The 24,781-nt window shown below is 42.2% G+C and overlaps 1 protein-coding gene across 2 annotated transcripts in view; it reads left to right on the forward strand.

Moving 5' to 3' along the window:
- The window catches only part of LOC143775873 (bifunctional heparan sulfate N-deacetylase/N-sulfotransferase 4-like), a 1,078,686-nt gene that overhangs the window by 616,171 nt on the left and 437,734 nt on the right, over positions 1 to 24,781 (forward strand). The gene's annotated exons all lie outside the window — the stretch shown is intronic.

A 24,781-nucleotide genomic window follows, 5' to 3' on the forward strand; every position in this document is an offset into this window, starting at 1 on the left:
ACCGTATATTGTTTATACTTGCAACTGAAAACAAAAGCAGTATTAAGTAGAGATGAGGTGATCAACTTGCAGGGATCAAGTTGTAGTTGAATTTCCTGAATCTCGCGGTTTCACACAAATTCAAACATTTTGAAGTTCAATTTGCAAAATGGATTGTCATAATTTGTACAGAGGTGATCAGTACCTGGGCCATCACAGATAAGCGATTCGCAGAGAAGCAAAGTTTCTCCTGCAAATTCATTTTCATCTCCAGAATACCCGGCTAAGTCTTTCTCGCCTGCAGAGTGTAATATTTTGTGCTCAGTGAGGTTCTCTCTCACTCCTCTCACCCATATATATTTTATAAGTAGTGTTGAGCGATATCTTCCGATACTTGAAAGTATCGGTATCGGATAGTATCGGCTGATACCCGAAAAATATCGGATATCGCCGATACTGATACCCGATACCAATACAAGTCAATGGGACACAAGTATCGGAAGGTATCCTGGATGGTTCCCAGGGTCTGAAGGAGAGGAAACTCTCCTTCAGGCCCTGGGATCCATATTCATGTAAAAAATAAAGAATTAAAATAAAAAAATATGGATATACTCACCTGTCTGGCAGCCCCTGGACCTTACCGATGTAACCGGCAGCCTCCATTCCTAAGAATGAGGAGTTTAGGACCTTCGATGATGTCGCGGCTTGTGATTGGTCGCATGACCGCTCATGTGACCGCTCATGCGACCAATCACAAGCCGCGACGTCATCGCAGGTCCTAAACTCCTCATTCTTAGGAACGGAGGCAGCCGGTTACATCGGTAAGGTCCAGGGGCCGCCAGACGGGTGAGTATATCCATATTTTTTATTTTAATTCTTTATTTTTTACATGAATATGGATCCCAGGGCCTGAAGGCGAGTCTCCTCTCCTCCAGACCCTGGGAATTATACACTGGGAATTTCCGATTCCGATATCACAAAAATATCGGAACTCGGTATCGGAATTCCGATACCGCAAATATCGGCCGATACCCGATACTTGCGGTATCGGAATGCTCAACACTATTTATAAGCTATTATAGTCATTCCATTCATGAAATTTGCTAAAAAAATTTCGTTGTAAATCGAATTTTGGGGAAAATTTAGTGAAGTTGAATTTCAAAAGATAAGCTCATCTCTATCATTGCGTACTATTTTTCAACTAGTTCTGACTTTGGGTAACAAAAACTTTGTCATGTAAAGGTACCTTCACACGAAACGACATTATAACGATATCGCTAGCAATCCGTGACGTTGCAGCGTCCTCGCTAGCGATATCGTTTCGTTTGACACGCAGCAGCGATCAGGATCCTGCTGTGATGTCGCTGGTCGCTGAATAAAGTCCAGAACTTTATTTGGTCGTCCGATCGCCGTGTATCGTTGTGTTTGAAAGCAAAAGCAACGATACCAGCGATATTTTACACTGGTAACCAGGGTAAACATCGGGTTACTAAGCGCAGGGCCGCGCTTAGTTACCCGATGTTTACCCTGGTTACTAGCGTAAAATGTAAAAAAAACAAACAGCACATACTCACATTGCGTCCCCTGCAGTCTGCTTCCTCCTCTGACTCAGCGCCGCAAAGTGAAAGTGAAAGCAGCACAGCGGTGACGTCACCGCTCTGCTCTCACTGTACGGCGCTCAGTCAGTCAGGAAGTGGACGCAGGGGGACGTGAATGTAAGTATGTGCTGTTTGTTTTTTTTAGATTTTACGCTGGTAACCAGGGTAAACATCGGGTTACTAAGCGCGGCCCTGCGCTTAGTTACCCGATGTTTACCCTGGTTACCAGGGGACCTCGGCATAGTTGATCGCTGGAGAGCGGTCTGTGTGACAGCTCTCCAGCGACCAAACAGCGACGCTGCAGCGATCGACATCGTTGTCGCTATCGCTGCAGCGTCGCTTCGTGTGAAGGTACCTTAAGTCTATGTCTGTGGAAGGGCTTTGGAATTTTTTATCAGAAAATCAAAAATCAACAGCTTTTAAAAATAAAAGTCAGTTTAGAATTTTGACCTAAGCCCTTGCGTACACTAGACTAATACATTGACTTATTATTTCTAATCCTGTCTGTTGAGACAAAGCCATCTTTAATAAGAACAACAAAGGTCACTGTAAAGTTATGTGGACAGATCATCCAGATTCACTAACATCTACAGGATAACTTGGTAACTCTTAACTTGCTTTAAACCTTGGCATACCATTAAGTATCCTGAGTGTCACCCAATATCACTAAAATACTTGATTTGATGATTGATACAAGACGTCATTGCTGTATTTATTTATGCATGGCAACCCCGGTGGTAATAATGTAATTTACAGTCTGTTTATAGTATTATTTTCACATCGTATCATTACATTAAATTTGATTATAGTTAAAATTATATTACTTAGCCAAACTCAATAAAATATAAGGGTGGACTGGACACATCTGTGTGTTAGTAAATTGATCAGCAGGGAATTGTGTGTATATTATTGTGGGAAATGTACATGTAGTGTTTGTTTTTTTAATTCATCTACTGGTATTATTCACCAGGAATAACACACAGTTTTATCAAGATTGGCGTTTGTACGCTATTCTTAATGAAGTTTCTAGAGTGAGTAGAATTACTCCAGTATAAACTGCCAGTCTTGATGAGGAGTCAGCTGGAGTAATTCTACTCACTTTAATTATATATTCACTTTAACATGTTACTGTAGAAGTATTTCCAATAGTTTGCCATTAAGGAATAGGCGTGGCATTTACGGAACCCAATTCTTAGAGTATTCATAACTATTCCTACCCTTACACTGAATTTGTTTTCATTTATTTACTAAGAATTTGTTAAAGTTCTAATGAATAATCAAGTCTTATAAAATGAGTCGCATACTAAGCATCATTTTTTCTAAAGCTGTATTGATTGATTCTACACATTTTAGATTCATGAACATGATCTCTTGCATCTCTACAAAACCTATAATTATAAAGAGGTGCAATGCAACACCTTGAGATTTTAATAGGCCCTACTATACATCTTTATTCCTCCAATTTTGTTTAGAAACAATCTGAATTTTTTATGTTGGATTTTAGATACAATATATTGTAACAGATAAGCTACTAAATTGGTATATTTAGGTCACGTTTTAACCAACCAGTGATTGTGTGCATCAGACGTGTTCTTTTTTGCATTTGTTTGGGTTAAAACTGGGAATAAGGTCTGGTTGTTGGAAGTTGAAAAAATGATGGCAGGTTTCCATTATACTCATCATTGTTTTAAGCAACCAAGTAAACTTGCTAGGTAACATATGTGGGGGCTCCTCTCAGCATGAAGAGCAGGCTCCTCCAGCCTATATGAGTGATACCACCACGGAGCATGGTATAGACAATGGCAGAAGAGGTATTTATCATGGCTGGCATTTCACACACTGGCAGTTGTGAATTTATGTCCGGATGGAGTAAGGTTCACCAAATTTAAGAAAATTAGTATATCTTTGGACTGTTCGTGCGCTAAAAAATGAAATATACTTCAGTTTGCAACTACTGTGGATTTCTGCTACAATGCTATTTTGACAAATCTGTTACTCAGCGGTTTGCTATGCCACAATAAAAAAACTAAAAATAAAACTTGTAAATTACGCTGTAAATATGGTTGAGCCTTGATTTGTGACTTTTTTTCCCTCCAGAAAACCTGCATAGGAAGCATGAGAATTTCCTCTATTTTTTGGGCGGTAGTTTAGGTTCATAGTCTCTTACAGCCAATAATTTTTTGGGCAAGTTTACCCTCAAATTTGTATTCATTACAGCTTTTAAATCAAGCCACATAGGAGCAATCAGCTAGTGGTCATATCAGGGCCCGTCAAAAGAAAAGGTAATGAAAAAACATAAACCACTGTGTTAACTGTAAAAAGATTTATTAACTAAATTATAATTTTACTACACCTGAAGCTCTAAAAAAATACACTTTACAAAAATGTTCTTTTGCGATAAATTTTGCAAATCCAAAAAAGGTATTAATATCCAGATAACACAATTACAAATTATTTTATTTTCAAATGTTTAAGGTTATGATAAAAATTGAAAAGAGCCAGCAATTCTTCTTTTTTTAATTGGCCAGTTACTGTATATACATGTTAGAATTCACAAGCTTGACTTCAGTTGCATTTTTCTTTCTTTTGTAATTGAATCTGATCCTTCACATATTAAATTATTCATAGGTTGGGTCTTCTCCTGTTGGTATTTGTTAAGTTCATTTTATACTTTCAAACTTTATTTGAAGTTATCCATATCTAATTTCATTTTTCATACTTTCCTTATTAGATCCATCAATTATTAACAGTATTAAATTGAGGCTACATTTATTCAGGATGCCTTCCCAGTGCTGGACAAACAGAAAGCGTTCACTGCCAAGTACAGAATTTCTGAATGTGTAAGATGCTCAGTCAGTACTATTATTATTTTCTGTTTCCAAAAAAATGAGAGTGGTAGCTGCATGCTAATCTAAATGCATGTTTGATTTCAATGCAGAAGATCATTTGATTGAATTTTCTATTCCAACTCTTTAGCAACATTGCCATCTGTACCATATTGAAAATTGTGGATATTTTAAATTAAAATGCAGAAAGCCTTGTCCTTTGAGAATAAGCATATTAAATATTCTTTCAACTGAGAACTTGTGATGAAGCATAAATCAATCTCTAAAAACTTTATTTAATGTATATTGGGATTATGACATGCTGCAGAGTTAAATTTTCACTTTGCCTTGAGATTTAAAACGGAATAATAACTAAGCTTTATGAATGCATAATACAAGTGCGACAAAAGATTTAGTTTAGCGTTTTCCTATTTTATTTTTTTGTTACATTTATCAACGGAAGGAATATAGGTAGCATTCCAGACTACTCAGATGCAAAAAAAAAATTGATCTGGCCTTGTGCATAATGGCAATGTTTTAACTTATAAGTAGCTGAGCCTTTGTTAATAGTTTGTTACACTTAGCTAAGGCAAAGCTCCTTATTACCTGAAAGGTTTCCAAGTGGGCAAAGAAATATCTTTTTTGGATCTGAACTATTTAGGATGCTTCCTATATAAGGAACAACCACGGGAAGGGCAGCATCCAATAAAGGAAAACCACCTATGCCAAAACATGGTATCCATCCACACACAGCTGTTTTGGGGTATTTGCCCCTCATCATTTGCCCCTTTATTGGATGCTGCCCTTCCCATGGTTGTTCCTTCCCGGTGAAAGACCTGACTATTTATTGCTTGCGTTGAGAAACACATGATGGTGTCTCCGCAGCTTTTCTACATGCATTTGCATATTTCCCATAAGGGATGGGGGCAGTGTTCTGGATCACTGCGTTGAGAAACATGTGATGGTGTCTCCTCGGTGTTGGATGTTTTGATCTCCCCGAGGTCATTCATCCTTATGTTTATAGTCTTTTCACTAGGCACTGCTCCTAATTGCCAGTTTCCTACTCCACACTGATGAGGGGCAAATACCCCAAAACAGCTGTCTGTGGATGGATACCATGTTTTGGCATAGGTGGTTTTCCTTTATTGGATGCTTCCCTTCCCATGGTTGTTCCTTCCTGGTGAAAGACCTCACTATTTATTGCATGCATTGAGAAACACGTGATGGTGTCTCCGTGGCTTTTCGACATATCTATGCTATAGCAAACTTCTGACTCTTCACAGCTTGCGCACTGGACACAGTCAGGATTTTACTTTGCTGGCAGTGGGCGGTTAGGTGACCACAAGTATGTGATTTGCATAATTCTGACCACATTTGACTAGATGGGCACAGCCTCACTCACTGCAAATGAATTGACCAAAGCAGTGCACATCTAGTAGGTACATGACTGATTGTATGCAAATCGCTTATATGTGGTTGCATGACCCCTACTCTCCCGGCTCGAGAGAAGCCTGACAGTGGGCAGTGGTGCTCTCTGTGAGGAATCAGAAGTCTGAAGTCACATATAGTGATTGGAGAGTATCATTACAAGCCTGGACAACCCCTTCAGTAGTCCTAATATAAATCCAAACTTAACTTGTCAGATGGCCATATACTTTAATACTTTATTAATATAGTCTTGTAATCTTGCGTGTTATGGATTGCTACCTGTGTATGGAATCAGAACCAATAATAGCACAAGAATACATCACCAGAACCACAATCAGCACAGAAAAACTGAACTAAAACCGCCAGAAGTACAAAGATACAGCAATGGAAACTGTTATGACCCCAATGGCGAGGGTCTCAGAGGAACGTGGAAGTCTGCAGAATACAAAAATCCAGCTCATAGGGCAGTGGTAACTGGGTTGACCATATATCTACTCCTAACGCCAACACTAGAAGTAGCCGGGGATCATTCCTACGTTGATTCTAGATGACACGCGCCAGCCGGAGAATCTAGCTACCCCTAGTAGAGGAAAACAAAGACCTTTCTTGCCTCCAGAGAAGGGGACCCCCAAAGCTGGATAGAAGCCCCCCACAAATAATGACGGTGAGGTAAGAGGAAATGACAAACACAGAAATGAACCAGGTTTAGCACAGAGAGGCCCGCTTACTGATAGCAGAATAAAGAAAGGTAACTTATATGGTCAACAAAAACCCTATCAAAATCCACACTGGAAATTCAAGAACCCCCGAACCGTCTAACGGTCCGGGGGGAGAACACCAGCCCCCCTGGGAGCTTCCAGCAAAGGTCAGGATATAGATTTGGAACAAGCTGGACAAAAATACAAAACCAAAACAAATAGCAAAAAGCAAAAGGCAGACTTAGCTGATATAACTGGAACCAGGATCAGTAGACAAGAGCACAGCAGACTAGCTCTGATAACTACGTTGCCAGGCATTGAACTGAAGGTCCAGGGAGCTTATATAGCAACACCCCTAACTAACGACCCAGGTGCGGATAAAAGGAACGACAGAAAAACCAGAGTCAAAAAAACAGTAACCACTAGAGGGAGCAAAAAGCAAATTCACAACAGTACCCCCCCCTTAGTGAGGGGTCACCGAACCCTCACCACGACCACCAGGGCGATCAGGATGAGCGGCATGAAAGGCACGAACTAAATCGGCCGCATGAACATCAGAGGCGACCACCCAGGAATTATCCTCCTGACCATAGCCCTTCCACTTGACCAGGTACTGAAGCCTCCGCCTGGAGAGGCGAGAATCCAAGATCTTCTCCACCACGTACTCCAACTCGCCCTCAACCAACACCGGAGCAGGAGGCTCAGCAGAAGGAACTACAGGCACAATGTACCGCCGCAACAAGGACCTATGAAATACATTGTGAATAGCAAACGACACAGGAAGATCCAGACGAAAAGATACAGGATTAAGGATTTCCAATATCTTGTAAGGCCCAATAAAACGAGGTTTAAATTTGGGAGAGGAGACCTTCATAGGAACAAAGCGGGAAGAAAGCCATACCAAATCCCCAACGCGTAGTCGGGGACCCACACCGCGGCGGCGGTTGGCAAAGCGCTGAGCCTTCTCCTGTGACAACTTCAAGTTGTCCACCACATGATTCCAGATCCGCTGCAACCTATCCACCACAGAATCCACCCCAGGACAGTCAGAAGGCTCCACATGACCCGAAGAAAAGCGAGGATGGAAACCAGAGTTGCAGAAAAAAGGCGAAACCAAGGTGGCGGAACTAGCCCGATTATTAAGGGCAAACTCCGCCAACGGCAAGAATGTAACCCAATCGTCCTGATCAGCAGAGACAAAACACCTCAAATAAGCCTCCAAAGTCTGATTGGTTCGCTCCGTCTGTCCATTAGTCTGAGGATGGAAAGCAGACGAAAACGACAAATCAATGCCCATCCTACTACAAAAGGATCGCCAGAACCTGGAAACGAACTGGGATCCTCTGTCTGACACAATATTCTCAGGAATGCCGTGCAAACGAACCACGTTCTGGAAAAACACAGGAACCAGATCGGAAGAGGAAGGCAGCTTAGGCAAAGGAACCAAATGGACCATCTTGGAGAAGCGATCACATATCACCCAGATAACGGACATGCCCTGAGATAGCGGAAGATCAGAAATGAAATCCATGGAGATATGTGTCCAAGGTCTCTTCGGGACAGGCAAGGGCAAGAGCAAACCGCTGGCACGAGAACAGCAAGGCTTAGCTCGAGCACAAGTCCCACAGGACTGCACAAATGACCGCACATCCCTTGACAAGGAAGGCCACCAAAAGGACCTGGCCACCAGATCTCTGGTGCCAAAAATTCCCGGGTGACCTGCCAACACCGAGGAATGAACCTCGGAAATGACTCTGCTGGTCCACTTATCCGGGACAAACAGTCTGTCAGGTGGACAAGACTCAGGCCTATCAGCCTGAAATCTCTGCAACACACGTCGCAGATCCGGAGAAATAGCTGACAAGATAACTCCATCTTTAAGAATACCAACAGGATCAGCGACTCCAGGAGCATCAGGCACAAAGCTCCTAGAAAGAGCATCGGCCTTCACATTCTTTGAACCTGGTAAATATGAGACAACAAAATCAAAGCGGGAGAAAAACAATGACCAGCGGGCCTGTCTAGGATTAAGGCGTTTAGCAGACTCGAGATACATCAGATTTTTGTGATCAGTCAAGACCACCACACGATGCTTAGCACCCTCGAGCCAATGACGCCACTCCTCAAATGCCCATTTCATGGCCAACAACTCCCGATTGCCCACATCATAATTTCGCTCGGCAGGCGAAAACTTCCTAGAGAAAAAGGCACAAGGTTTCATAACAGAGCAACCAGGGCCTCTCTGCGACAAAACGGCCCCGGCCCCAATCTCCGAAGCATCCACCTCAACCTGAAAGGGAAGTGAGACGTCAGGCTGGCACAAAACAGGCGCCGAAGTAAACCGGCGTTTCAACTCCTGGAAAGCCTCCACGGCAGCAGGAGCCCAGTTAGCTACATCGGAGCCCTTCTTGGTCATATCCGTCAAAGGTTTCACAATGCTAGAAAAATTAGCGATAAAACGACGGTAGAAGTTAGCGAAGCCCAAGAACTTCTGAAGACTCTTAACTGACGAGGGCTGAGTCCAATCAAGAATAGCTCGGACCTTGACTGGGTCCATCTCCACAGCAGAAGGGGAAAAAATGAACCCCAAAAAGGGAACCTTCTGTACACCAAAGAGACACTTTGAGCCCTTGACAAACAAAGAATTTTCACGCAAAATTTTAAAGACCAACCTGACCTGCTCCACATGCGAATCCCAATTATCAGAAAAAACCAAAATATCATCCAGATAAACAATCAAAAATTTATCCAGATACTTCCGGAAAATGTCATGCATAAAGGACTGAAAAACTGAAGGCGCATTGGAGAGCCCAAAAGGCATCACCAAGTACTCAAAATGACCTTCGGGCGTATTGAATGCGGTTTTCCATTCATCACCTTGCTTAATGCGCACAAGGTTGTACGCACCACGAAGGTCTATCTTGGTGAACCACTTGGCACCCTTAATCCGGGCAAACAAGTCAGACAACAGCGGTAAAGGATACTGAAATTTGACAGTGATCTTATTTAAAAGCCGATAATCAATACAAGGTCTCAAAGATCCGTCCTTTTTTGCCACAAAAAAGAATCCCGCACCAAGAGGGGAAGAAGACGGACGAATATGTCCTTTCTCCAAAGACTCCTTGATATATGAACGCATAGCGGTATGTTCAGGTACCGACAGATTAAACAGTCTTCCCTTAGGAAATTTACTGCCTGGGATCAAATCTATAGCACAGTCACAGTCCCTATGAGGAGGCAGTGCACTGGACTCAGACTCACTGAAGACATCCTGATAATCAGACAAATACTCCGGAACTTCCGAAGGCGTAGAAGAAGCAATAGACACAGGCAGGGAATCCCCATGAATACCACGACAGCCCCAACTTGAGACTGACATAGCCTTCCAGTCCAGGACTGGATTATGGGTCTGTAACCATGGCAGCCCTAAAACAACCAAATCATGCATTTTATGTAAAACCAGGAAACGTATCACCTCGCGGTGTTCAGGAGTCATGCACATGGTAACCTGTGTCCAATACTGCGGTTTATTTGCTGCCAATGGTGTAGCATCAATACCCCTAAGAGGAATAGGATTTTCTAATGGTTCAAGAGTAAAACCACAGCTCTTAGCAAATGAGAGATCCATGAGACTCAGGGCAGCACCTGAATCTACAAACGCCATGACAGGATAAGATGACAGTGAGCAAATCAAAGTTACAGACAGAATAAATTTAGGTTGCAAATTACCAACGGTGACAGGACTAACAACCTTAGCTATACGTTTAGAGCATGCTGAGATAACATGTGTAGAATCACCACAGTAGTAGCACAAGCCATTCCGGCGTCTATGAATTTTCCGCTCATTTCTAGTCAGGATTCTATCACATTGCATTAAATCAGGTGTCTGTTCAGACAACACCATGAGGGAATTTGCGGTTTTTCTATCACATTGCACCGAATTAGGTGTCTGTTCAGACACCATGAGGGAATTTGCGGTTTTGCGCTCCCGCAACCGCCGGTCAATTTGAATAGCCAGTGCCATAGTATCATTCAGACCTGTGGGAATGGGAAAACCCACCATAACATTCTTAATGGCTTCAGAAAGGCCATTTCTAAAATTAGCGGCCAGTGCACACTCGTTCCAATGTGTCAGCACGGACCATTTCCGAAATTTTTGGCAATACACTTCAGCCTCGTCCTGCCCCTGAGACATAGCCAGCAAGGCCTTTTCTGCCTGAATCTCAAGATTGGGTTCCTCATAAAGTAAACCGAGCGCCAGAAAAAACGCATCAAGATCAGCCAATGCCGGATCTCCTGGCGCCAGCGAAAAAGCCCAATCCTGAGGGTCGCCCCGTAAGAACGAAATAACAATTTTTACTTGCTGAGCAGAATCTCCAGATGAACAGGGTCTCAGGGACAAAAACAATTTACAATTATTCACGAAATTCCTAAACTTAAACCTGTCTCCGGAAAACAGTTCAGGAATCGGTATTTTAGGTTCTGACCTAGGATTTCTGATAACATAGTCTTGTATGCCCTGCACACGAGTAGCCAGCTGGTCCACACTTGTAATCAAGGTCTGGACATTCATGTCTGCAGCAAGCATAGCCACTCTGAGGTAAAGGGGAAGAAGAAAAAAAAAAAAAAAAAAAAAAAAACTCAGAATCTTCTTTCTTATAATCCCTCTTCTGCAATGCATTAAACATTTAATACTGGCCTGGCAAACTGTTATGACCCCAATGGCGAGGGTCTCAGAGGAACGTGGAAGTCTGCAGAATACAAAAATCCAGCTCATAGGGCAGTGGTAACTGGGTTGACCATATATCTACTCCTAACGCCAACACTAGAAGTAGCCGGGGATCATTCCTACGTTGATTCTAGATGACACGCGCCAGCCGGAGAATCTAGCTACCCCTAGTAGAGGAAAACAAAGACCTTTCTTGCCTCCAGAGAAGGGGACCCCCAAAGCTGGATAGAAGCCCCCCACAAATAATGACGGTGAGGTAAGAGGAAATGACAAACACAGAAATGAACCAGGTTTAGCACAGAGAGGCCCGCTTACTGATAGCAGAATAAAGAAAGGTAACTTATATGGTCAACAAAAACCCTATCAAAATCCACACTGGAAATTCAAGAACCCCCGAACCGTCTAACGGTCCGGGGGGAGAACACCAGCCCCCCTAGAGCTTCCAGCAAAGGTCAGGATATAGATTTGGAACAAGCTGGACAAAAATACAAAACCAAAACAAATAGCAAAAAGCAAAAGGCAGACTTAGCTGATATAACTGGAACCAGGATCAGTAGACAAGAGCACAGCAGACTAGCTCTGATAACTACGTTGCCAGGCATTGAACTGAAGGTCCAGGGAGCTTATATAGCAACACCCCTAACTAACGACCCAGGTGCGGATAAAAGGAACGACAGAAAAACCAGAGTCAAAAAACCAGTAACCACTAGAGGGAGCAAAAAGCAAATTCACAACAAGAAACCCCATCAGTACAGAAATACATTACTAGAACCAGAATTAGTATATTAATATATGCCTCCTCACGCATTATCCCCATGCTATCTATAGTGTCTCCTCACACATTCTCCCCTCCCCCACTCCTCCTACTGTTTTGTACTCCACCCCACCCTGGCTACTCATACTGTTTCCTCATTTGTTTTCCCTTCCCCTTAGTGCTGTCTCCATAAACTTTACTTTCTACTGCCCTCCATGCACCCCACCTCATCATAAATTACATACAGATCTGGCAAAAATTAAGAGACCACCACATCAAAACCCTGTTATGGGCAGCCCAATCTCCAGACCTGAACCCCACTAAAAACCTCTGGAATGTAATCAAGAGGATGATGGATAGTCACAAGCCATCAAACAAAGAAGAACTGCTTACATTTTTGCTCCTGAAGTAGTGTGAAAGACTGGTGGAAAGCATGCCAAGACGCATGAAAGCTGTGATTAAAAATCATGGTTAATCCACAAAATATTGATTTCTCAACTCTTCCTGAGTTAAAACATTAGTACTGTTGTTTCTAAATGATTCTGAACTTGTTTTCTTTGCATTATTTGAGGTCCGAAAGCACTGTTTTTTTTATTTTGACCATTTTTCTTTTTCAGAAAAAAAGTACAAAATGTATTGCTTGGAAATTTGGAGATATGTTGACAGAAGTTTATAGAATAAAAGAACAATTTACATTTCACTCAAAAATATACCTATAAAGAGAAAAATCAGACAAACTGAACATTTTGCAGTGGTCTCTTAATTTTTGCCAGAGCCGTAAATTAGATTTAAATAAATCTTCATTTTCTTCACCTTCATTGGAGCATTTACCATACAGACATTCACTGGCACAGGAAAGTGATGTCAGCAGCATGATCAGATGATCTGATCATACTGATGACGAAACCCAAATTCAGAAGTGCCAGCTGTCATGGCTTCAATTATACTCATGCCTGAAAGATGCAGGTACAATTAAAAGCTGGAAGTTGGTGTGTTACTCCTTCTGTGAGCTAGCTGTCAGTTCCTTCCATGGCCTTTGGAGTCCTCAGAACTTATACAGCACCAAAGGAGCAAGCATGCTGTTACATGTTCATTAGACAATGGGTCTGAAATAATATGTCCCTATTTGTTGATTTTCTGCTTTCCTCATGTGGCTGGAATGGATCATCACCAGATGTGCTTCTGGTAACATCCCAATCCAGTTTCATGACTGCTGCAGCAATTTTCAGGTCAGGTGAAAAAATTACAGGTCACAACTTCCTGTGTTGGACAGAACACCAGAACAGCTAATGTTAGAGCCATTGGTTTCTACCTAGTGAGCATAGCATAATTTAGAATTTTAAACTATTAACTGCCTGTCAACGTTTTTATTTATCTTGGATAACCCCTCTCACTGTAAAATTATCAGTTAAGGGTACTGTCACACCGTGCAATTTTCGTCGCTACGACGGCACGATCTGTGACGTCGCAGCGTCGCATGAGTATCGCTCCAGCGTCGTAGACTGCGATCACACTTTGCAATCACGGCGCTGGAGCGATGCCGAGGTTCGCTGGTAACCAGGGTAAACATCGGGTTACTAAGCGCAGGGCCACGCTTAGTAACCCGATGTTTACCGTGGTTACCAGCGTAAAAGTAAAAAAAAACAAACCGTACATACTCACCATGTGATGTCCGTCAGGTCCCTTGCAGTCTGCTTCCTGCTCTGACTGAGGGCAGCCGTACAGTGAGAGCAGAGCGCAGCGGTTATCACCGCTGTGATCTGCTCTCACTTTCCGGCCGGCGCTCACAGTCAGAGCGGGAAGCAGACTGCAAGGGACCTGACGGACATCACATGGTGAGTATGTACGGTTTTTTTTTTTTTACTTTTACGCTGGTAACCACGGTAAACATCGGGTTACTAAGCGCGGCCCTGCGCTTAGTAACCCGATGTTTACCCTGGTTACCAGCGAACGCATCGCTGGATCGCTGTCACACACAACGATCCAGCGATGACAGCGGGAGATCCAGCGACGAAAGAAAGTTTCAAACGATCTGCTACGACGTACGATTCTCAGCAGGATCCCTGATCGCTGCTGCGTGTCAGACACTGCGATATCGTAACGATATCGCTAGAACGTCACGAATCGTACCGTCGTAGCGATCGTAATTGCACTGTGTGACAGTACCCTAAGAGTGTCTATAAAATGTTACGTTAAAATTGAAGAGATAAAACAAATATTCCAGATATCTCTTTGGGAATTGTATCTTATAGATTCATATGTGAATTGCACACATTTTTCTGGATTAAGTTCAATTATCTATTTTTGCATCTGTTTTGATGTAAGAGTTTTCCGATATTACCCTAAGTAATTAACTTACAGTGTGATGAATATTGTAAAATAATTCCTCGATGCCTATTTCAGGGAATGGAATGTACTTTTTACATATTTGGCACATTTGTCTAGAATCCATACAGATAAGATTGAAAACGTAATGAACAAGTGATTATATTCCAATGTGGAAAAGGCAACATTCAATGTATAATTCAAAAAATGCTTCCATAGACTGCTGCAACTGCTGTAGCATTATTTACAGATATTTGTCTTTGCATTTATATTATGTATGTTATTATATTTTAATGTCATAACATAAAAAAACTACTGCATAATATTGTGTTAACCCCCTGACGTTGCCAAAACAGCTCAGATCAGATAGGTCATCAGTGTCTAATTGGTCAGGGTCCAACATTCGGTACTGCTGCTCATCAGCTGTTATCAGCTGTGGCTGTCTCCAGTTGGAAGTACTCAATTGCGGAGGAGGTCATCCTCTCATAGTGGCTGCCACAGGGTACTACACATCTGCCTCCCCACTATCAGAAGACAGTAAGCTCTGGAAGTGAGTACTTCCTGTTGGCGGCTGCCAATGACATCGGTAGCAGTTGATCGGTGGGCGTGCCAGGTGTGGGACCCAGAGCGATCAGACATTGATGACTTATCCTAAGGATAGTTGATCAATGCTAAAGTAGTGGGCAACCTTCTTAATAATGGACTCTACAAGACTTTTGATAGTGTTTTCTTGTAATTGGCCCCAAGGGATGGAAAACTGGGACCTCTGGGGATCAGACATGCTTTTCAATCACTGGGGAATTTGGAGACAAGTTAACACTCTTTACTCTTTGTTCTATTCTAAACAAGTTTCTCACTAGGGTATGCATTGTTCTGCTGCTTAAAAAATCCACCAACATTTGAGAATACCATAGCAATAAAGGCATGTACTGGGGGGGACATACCGCTGATGCAGTTGCATCGGGGGCATACCGGGTATGCATTATTCTGCTTAAAAAGTCCACCAACATTTGAGAATACCATAGCAATAAAGGTGCGTACTGGGGGAACATACCGCTGATGCAGTTGTACCGGGGGCCAGGAGCTGGAGGGGACCTTTGCAGGCAGGCAGGGCTGGTGTCACCACCCAGTGCACCCTGCAAGTGCAGGGGCCCACTCGCCTTCCGGGACACCAGTACGCTATGGGGCCCCCCGTGCTTTAAACTGTTTGACATGTTTATCTCTCTCTGTTCCTCTGCAGATCCTCTCTTTACATTATACTGTATGGAGGACTATGTGGTGCCCATATTATTGTATGGAGCAATACATGATGCCCTTTATACTATATGCAGGACTGTGTAGTACCTATAACACAGTATGAGCAATATATTGTATGGGTCCCATTATACTGTATGGAGCAATATATGGGGCCCATTAAATTTCATGGGACACTATGTTGTGCCCATTATACTGTATGGAGAATTATATAGGAGGAAATTGACTTTTGTAAAGGGTACACTGTTGATGACAGTTTCTATTGGCAGGATACATTTATCAATATCCCATTTACCTCTAATACTACAGGTACTTAAACCCTGAAATCTGTGGGCCCTCGATCACCTGAATCCCTTCTGCTGTATGATATTATAGAATGTATAATAGATATCACTCATGTAATGTAAGTGAAATGTTTGGCATTGTACTATACCTATATTTCTCTGCCATATTTGTGCATCACAAATTGTGTTAAAGGGGTCCACTAAAACTTTCGCCCGGGGCCCACAAAAACCTGGAGCCGGCCTTGTATGTCTGTTTATGCACATGTGTGTATGTTTATACATGTGTGTGCATGTGTTTTCCTGTATGTGTGTTTATGTATGTGTTTATGCGTGTGTATGTATGTATTTATGAATGTGTGTGTATCTGTATGTGTGCGTCTGCGTGTGTATTTGTTTATGAATGTGTGTGTATGTGTGTATCTATGTGTATAGGAGTGCATATGTGTGTATGTATGTATATACACTGCTCAAAAAAATAAAAGGAACACTAAAATACCACATCCTAGATATCACTGAATGAAATATTTCAGTTGCAAATCTTTGTCCATTACATAGTGGAATATGTTGAGAACAATAAAACATAAAAATGATCAATGTAAATCAAAATGAATATCCCATGGAGGTCTGGATTTGAAATGATACTCAAAATCAAAGTGGAAAATCAAATTACAGGCTAATCCAACTTCAATGAAAATGCCTCAAGACAAGGAAATGATGTTCAGTTGTGTGTGTGCTGCCTCCATGTGCCTGCATGACCTTCCTACAATGCCTTGGCATGCTCCTGATGAGGTGGCGGATGGTCTCCTGTGGGATTTCATCCCAGACCTGGCCTAAAGCATCCGCCAACTCCTGGACAGTCTGTGGTGCAACGTGACGTTGGTGGATGGTGCGAGACATGATGCCCCAGATGTGTTCAATCAGATTCAGGTCTGGGGAACGGGCAGGCCAGTCCATAACTTCAATGCCTTCATCTTGCAGGAACTGCTGACACACTCCAGCCACATGAGGTTTGGCATTGTCCTGAATTAGGAGGAACCCAGGGCCATCCGCACCAGCATATGGTCTCACAAGGGGTCTGAGGATCTCATCTCGGTTCCTAATGGCAGTCAGGCTACCTATTGCAAGCACATGGAGGGCTGTGCGACCCTCCAAAGAAATGCCACCCCACACCATTACTGACCTACTGCCAAACCGGTCATGCTGAAGGATGTTGCAGGCAGCAGATTGCTCTCCACGGCATCTCCAAACTATGTCACAGGTGTTCAGTGTGACCCTGTTTTCATCTGTGAAGAGCACAGAGCATCAGTGGTGAATTTGCCAATCATGGTCTTCTGTGGCAAATGCCAATCATCCTGCCCATTGTTGGGCTATGAGCACAACCCCCATCTGTGGACATTGGGCACTCAGACATCTTCATGTGGTCGGTTTCTAACCGTTTGTGCAGATACATGCACATTTGTGGCCTGCTGGAGGTCAGTTTGCAGGGCTCAGGCAGTGCCCCTTCTGTTCCTCCTTGCACAAAGGCTGAGGTAGCGGTCCTGCTGCTGGGTTAATGCCCTCCTACAGCCACCTCCACATCTCCTTGTGTACTTGCCTGTATCCTGGTAGCACCTCTGGACACTGCACTGACAGTCACAGCAAACCTTCTTGCCACAGCTCGCATTGATGTGCCATCCTGGATGAGCTGCACTTCCTGAGCCACTTGTGTGGGTTGTAGTGTCCGTCTCATGCTACCTCGAGTATGAAAGCACAACCAACATTCAAAAGTGACCAAAACATCAGCCAGAAAGCATTGGTACTGAGATGTGGTATTTGGTCTCCACCTGCAGAACCACTCCTTTATTGAGTGTGTCTTTATAATTGCCAATAATTTCCATCTGTTGTCTATTCCATTTGCACAACAGCATGTGAAATTAATTGTCAAACTATGTTGTTTCCTAAATGGACAGTTTGATTTCACAGAAGTTTGATTTACTTGGAGTTATAGTCTATTGTTTAAGTGTTCCCTTTATTTTTTTGAGCAGTGTATGTTTGTGTGTATCTGTGTGTGTGTGTGTTTGTATGTATATGTGAACATATTTGCTTTAGGTTCATGTATGATACTGTAATTGTAAAGAATCGGAAAATCAACCAGGCTGTTTAAAGGGTTATTCACCAAATAATCAAATTATCTCTGATCCATAGGATCCAACTACTGCCCTCCCCCACTTTCCAGAGATTCTGAGAACAAGGGTCTGAAGCTTGGCCTCTGCTCTCTTCATTATCTATAGAGCTGCTGAGTGCTGCTCTAGGCTATTTCTTTCAGTTCCATAGAATATGAATAGAGCAGAAGTCAAGCATGCGCCCTCCAGTTCATTCATGGCTGAACTGCAGAGTCCTGTTCTCAGGAGTTTTGGGACTCCCTGTGATCAGTCTCCCAATAGTCAGTAAGTTATTCCATATCATTGGGATTGGGGATAACTTGATTTATTTGAGGAATAACCCTTTATCATATATTAGTTGGTATAGATACCAGACATATAATTTAATATAATAAATACAGTCATATGAAAAAGTTTGGGCACCCCTATTAATCTTAAGCTTAATGTTTTATAAAAATTGTTTTTTTTGCAACAGCTATTTCAGTTTCATATATCTAATAACTGTTGGACACAGTAATGTTTCTGCCTTGAAATGAGGTTTATTGTACTAACAGAAAATGTGCAATCTGCATTTAAACAAAATTTGACAGGTGCATAAGTATGGGCACCCTTATCATTTTCTTGTTTTAAATACTCCTACCTACTTTTTACTGACTTACTAAAGCACTTTTTTTGGTTTTGTAACCTCATTGAACTTTGAACTTCATAGCTAGGTGTATGCAATCATGAGAAAAGCTACTTAAAGTGGCCACTTGCAAGTTGTTCTCCTGTTTGAATCTCCTCTGAAGAGTGGCATCATGGGCTCCTCAAAACAACTGTCAAATGATCTGAAAACAAAGATTATTTAACATAGTTGTTCAGGGGAAGGATACAAAAAGCTGTCTCAGAGGTTTAACCTGTCAATTTCCACTGTGAGGAACATAGTAAGGAAATGGAAGAACACAGGTACAGTTCTTGTTAAGGCCAGAAGTGGCAGGCCAAGAAAAACATCAGAAAGGCAGAGAAGAAGAATGGTGAGATCAGTCAAGGACAATCCTCCGGCCACCTCCTGAGATCTGCAGCATCAACTTGCTGCAGATGGTGTCACTGTGCATCGGTCAACTATACAACACACTTTGCACAAGGAGAAGCTGTATGGGAGAGTGATGCGAAAGAAGCCGTTTCTGCAAGCACGTCACAAACAGAGTCGGCTGAGGTATGCAAAAGCACATTTGGAGAAGCCAATTTCTTTTTGGAAGTAGGTCCTGTGGACTCATGAAACCAATATTGAGTTGTTTGGTAATACAAAAAGGCGTTATGCATGGCGGCAAAAAACACAGTGCGCTGTATAGTTGACCGATGCACAGTGACACCATCTGCAGCAAGTTGATGCTGCAGCTCTCTGGAGATGGTCTGAGGATTGTCCTTCACTGATCTTACCATTCTTCTTCTCTGCCTTTCTGATGTTTTTCTTGGCCTGCCACTTCTGGCCTTAACAAGAACTGTACCTGTGTTCTTCCATTTCCTTACTATGTTCCTCACAGTGGAAATTGACAGGTTAAATTTCTGAGACAGCTTTTTATATCCTTCCCCTGAACAACTATGTTGAATAATGTTTGTTTTCAGATCATTTGACAGTTGTTTGGAGGAGCCCATGATGCCACTCTTCAGAGGAGATTCAAACAGGAGAACAACTTGCAAGTGGCCACTTTAAGTAGCTTTTCTCGTGATTGCATACACCTGGCTATGAAGTTCAAAGCTCAATGAGGTTACAAAACAAAAAAAAGTGCTTTAGTAAGTCAGTAAAAAGTAGGTAGAAGTATTTAAAACAAGAAAAAGATAAGGGTGCCCATACTTATGCACCTGCCAAATTTTGTTTGAATGCAGATTGCACATTTTCTGTTAGTACAATAAACCTCATTTCAAGGCAGAAACATTACTGTGTCCAACAGTTATTAGATATATGAAACTGAAATAGCTGTTGCAAAAAAAAACAATTTTTATAAAACATTAAGCTTAAGATTAATAGGGGTGCCCAAACTTTTTCATATGACTGTACATGGTTGGGCTCAGCAAAATCAAATCCGAACGGAGGTATGTATCTAAATCTCAGTAAAAAAAATATAAATATTCAGTGGGTACGGAAAGCATTCAGACCCTTTTAAAATTTTCACTCTTTGTTTCATTGCAGCCATTTGGTAAATTAAAAAAAGTTCATTTTTTTCACATTAATGTACACTCTGCACCCCATCTTGACTAAAAAAAAACAGAAATGTAGAAATTTTTGCAAATTTAATTAGAAAAAATTGAATATATAACATGGTCATAAGTATTCAGACCCTTTGTTCAGACACTCATATTCAAGTCACATGCTGTCCATTTCCTTGTGATCCTCCTTGTGAAGGTTCTACACCTTCATTGGAGGCCAGCTGTGTTTAACCCCTTTCTGTCATTGGACGTACTATTCCGTCCATGTGGGGTGGGACCTACTTCCCAAGGACGGAATAGTACGTCCAGCACGATCGGCCGCACTCACGGGGGGGAGCGCGGCCGATCGCGGCCGGGTGTCAGCTGACTATCGCAGCTGACATCCGGCACTATGTGCCAGGAGTGGTCACGGACCGCCCCCGGCACATTAACCCCCGGCACACCGTGATCAAACATGATCGCAGTGTACCGGCGGTATAGGGAAGCATCGCGCAGGGAGGGGGCTCCCTGCGGGCTTCCCTGAGACCCCCGGAGCAACGCGATGTGATCGCGTTGCTCTGAGGGTCTCCTACCTCCTTCCTTGCTGCAGGTCCCAGATCCAAGATGGCCGCGGCATCCGGGTCCTGCAGGGAGGGTGGTGGCTTACCGAGTGCCTGCTCAGTGCAGGCGCTGGTAAACCTGCTTTGCTCTAAGTCACATCGGTGATCTGACAGAGTGCTGTGCACACTGTCAAATCACCTATCTGTAATGTTCCCTCCTGGGACAAAGTAAAAAAGTAAAAAAAAATGTCCACATGTGTAAAAAAAAATAAAATAAATAAATTCCTAAATAAATAAATAAATAAAAAATATTATTCCCATAAATACATTTCTTTATCTAAATAAAAAAAATCAAACAATAAAAGTACACATATTTAGTATCGCCGCGTCCGTAACGACCCCACCTATAAAACTATATCACTAGTTAACCCCTTCAGTGAACACCGTAAAAAAAAAACAAAAAAAAAACCGAGGCAAAAAACAACGCTTTATTCTCATACCGCCAAACAAAAAGTGGAATAACACGCGATCAAAAAGACGGATATAAATAACCATGGTACCACTGAAAATGTCATCTTGTCTCGCAAAAAACGAGCCGCCATACACCATCATCAGCAAAAAAATAAAAAAGTTATAGTCCTCAGAATAAAGCGATGCCAAAATAATTATTTTTTCTATAAAATAGCTTTTATCGTATAAAAGCGCCAAAACATAAAAAAAGATATAAATGAGATATCGCTGTAATCGTACTGACCCGACGAATAAAACTGCTTCATCAATTTTACGGAACGGTATAAACGCCTCCCCCAAAAGAAATTAATGAATAGCTGGTTTTTGGTCATTCTGCCTCACAAAAATCGGAATAAAAAGCGATCAAAAAATCTCCCGTGCCCGAACATGTTACCAATAAAAACGTCAACTCGTCCCGCAAAAAAGAAGACCTCACATGACTCTGTGGACTCAAATATGGAAAAATTATAGCTCTCAAAATGTGGTAACGCAAAAAATATTTTTTGCAATAAAAAGCGTCTTTCAGTGTGTGACGGCAGCCAATCATAAAAATCCGCTAAATAACCTGCTATAAAAGTAAATCAAACCCCCCTTCATCACCCGCTTAGTTAGCAAAAAATTAAAAAAATTTAAAAAATGTATTTATTTCCATTTTCCCGTTAGGGCTAGGGTTAGGGTTAGGGCTATGGTTAGGGTTAGGGTTGGGGCTAGGGTTGGGGCTAGGGTTGGGGCTAGGGTTAAGGCTACATTTAGGGTTGGGGCTAAAGTTAGGGTTAGGGTTGGGGCCAAAGTTAGGGTTTGGATTACATTTACGGTTGGGATTAGGGTTGGGATTAGGGGTGTGTCTGGGTTAGAGGTGTGGTTAGGGTTACCATTGGGATTAGGGTTAGGGGTGTGTTTGGATTAGGGTTTCAGTTATAATTGCGGGGTTTCCACTGTTTAGGCACATCAGGGGCTCTCCAAACGTGACATGGCGTCCGATTTCAATTCCAGCCAATTCTGCGTTGAAAAAGTAAAACAGTGCTCCTTCCCTTCCAAGCTCTCCTGTGCGCCCAAACAGGGGTTTACCCCAACATATGGGGTATCAGCGTACTCGGAACACATTGGAGAACAACTTTTAGTGTCCAATTTCTCCTGTTACCCTTGGGAAAATACAAAACTAGGGGCTAAAAAATAATTTTTGTGGGAAAAAAAATATTTTTTATTTGCATGGCTCTGCGTTATAAACTGTAGTGAAACACTTGGGGGTTCAAAGCTCTCACAACACATCTAGATGAGTTCCTTAGCGGGTCTACTAATTTTCAAAATGGTGTCACTTGTGGGATGTTTCTACTGTTCAGGTACATTAGGGGCTCTGCAAACGCAATGTGACGCCTGCAGACCATTCCATCTAAGTCTGCATTCCAAATGGCGCTCCTTCCCTTCCGAGCCCTCCCATGCGCGCAAACGATGGTTCCCCCCACATATGGGGTATCAGCGTACTCAAGACAAATTGGACAACAACTTTTGGGGTCCAATTTCTCCTGTTACCATTGGGAAAATACAAAACTGGGGGCTAAAAAATAATTTTGGGGGGAAGTTTTTTATTTTTTTATTTTCACGGCTCTGCGTTATAAACTGTAGTGAAACACTTGGGGGTTCAAAGTTCTCACAACACAACTAGATAAGTTCCTTGGGGGGTCTAGTTTCCAATATTGGGTCACTTGTGGGGGGTTTCTACTGTTTAGGTACATTAGGGGCTCTGCAAACGCAATGTGACGCCTGCAGACCAATCCATCTAAGTCTGCATTGCAAATGATGCTCCTTCCCTACGAGCTATGCCATGCGCTCAAACGGTGGTTCCCCCCAGATATCAGGTATCAGCGTACTCAGGACAAATTGGACAACAATATATAGGGTCCAATTTCTCCTGTTACCCTTGGAAAAATACAAAACTGGGGGCTAAAAAATAATTTTTGTGGAAAACAAAATATGTTTTATTTGCACGGCTCTGCGTTATAAACTGTAGTGAAACACTTGGGGGTTCAAAGCTCTCACAACACATCTAAATTAGTTCCTTAGGGGGTCTACTTTCCAAAATGGTGTCACTTGTGGGGGGTTTTTACTGTTTAGGTCCATTAGGGGCTCTGCAAACGCAATGTGACGCCTGCAGACCATTCCATCTAAGTCTGCATTCCAAATGGCGCTCCATCCCTTCCGAGCCCTCCCATGCGCCCAAACGGTGGTTCCCCCCCACATATGGGATATCAGCGTTCTCAGGACAAATTGGACAACAACTTTTGGGGTCCAATTTCTCCTGTTACCCTCGGGAAAATACAAAACTGGGGGCTAAAAATTATTTTTTGTGGGAAAAAAATTTTGTTTTATTTTTACGGCTCTACATTATAAACTTCTGTGAAGCACTTCGTGGGTCAAAGTGCTCACCACACCTCTAGATAAGTTCCTTAGGGGGTCTACTTTCCAAAATGGTGTCACTTGTGGGGAGTTTCAATGTTTAGGCACATCAGTGGCTCTCCAAACGCAACATGGCGTCCCATCTCAATTCCTGTCAATTTTGCAGTGAAAAGTCAAACGGCGCTCCTTCCCTTCCGAGCTCTCCCATGCGCCCAAACAGTGGTTTACCCCCACATATGGGGTATCAGCGTACTCAGGACAAATTGTACAACAACTTTTGGGGTCCAATTTCTTCTCTTACCCTTGGGAAAATAAAAAATTGGGGGCGAAAAGATCATTTTTGTGAAAAAATATGATTTTTTATTTTTACGGTTCTGCATTATAAACTTCTGTGAAGCACTTGGTGGGTCAAAGTGCTCACCACACATCTAGATAAGTTCCATAGGGGGTCTACTTTCCAAAATCGTGTCACTTGTGGGGGGTTTCAATGTTTAGGCACATCAGTGGCTCTCCAAACGCAACATGGCGTCCCATCTCAATTCCAGTCAATTTTGCATTGAAAACTCAAATGGCGCTCCTTCGCTTCCGAGCTCTGTCATGCGCCCAAACAGTGGTTTACCCCCACATATGGGGTATCGGCGTACTCAGGACAAATTGTATAACATCTTTTGGGGTCCATTTTCTCCTGTTACCTTTGGTAAAATAAAACAAATTGGAGCTGAAGTAAATTTTGCGTGAAAAAAAGTTAAATGTTCATTTTTATTTCAACATTCCAAAAATTCCTGTGAAACACCTGAAGGGTTAATAAACTCTTTGAATGTGGTTTTGAGCATCTTGAGGGGTGCAGTTTTTAGAATGGTGTCACACTTGGTATTTTCTATCATATAGACCCCTCAAAATGACTTCAAATGAGATTTGGTCCCTAAAAAAAATGGTGTTGTAAAAATGAGAAATTGCTGGTCAACTTTTAACCCTTATAACTCCCTAACAAAAAAAAATGTTGGTTCCAAAATGGTGCTGATGTAAAGTAGACATGTGGGAAATGTTACTTATTAAGTATTTTTTGTGACATATCACTGTGATTTAATTGCATAAAAATTCAAATTTGGAAAATTGCAAAATTTTCAAAATTTTCG

The sequence above is a fragment of the Ranitomeya variabilis genome, chromosome 1 (assembly GCF_051348905.1).
Source record: "Ranitomeya variabilis isolate aRanVar5 chromosome 1, aRanVar5.hap1, whole genome shotgun sequence".
Taxonomy (NCBI): domain Eukaryota; kingdom Metazoa; phylum Chordata; class Amphibia; order Anura; family Dendrobatidae; genus Ranitomeya; species Ranitomeya variabilis.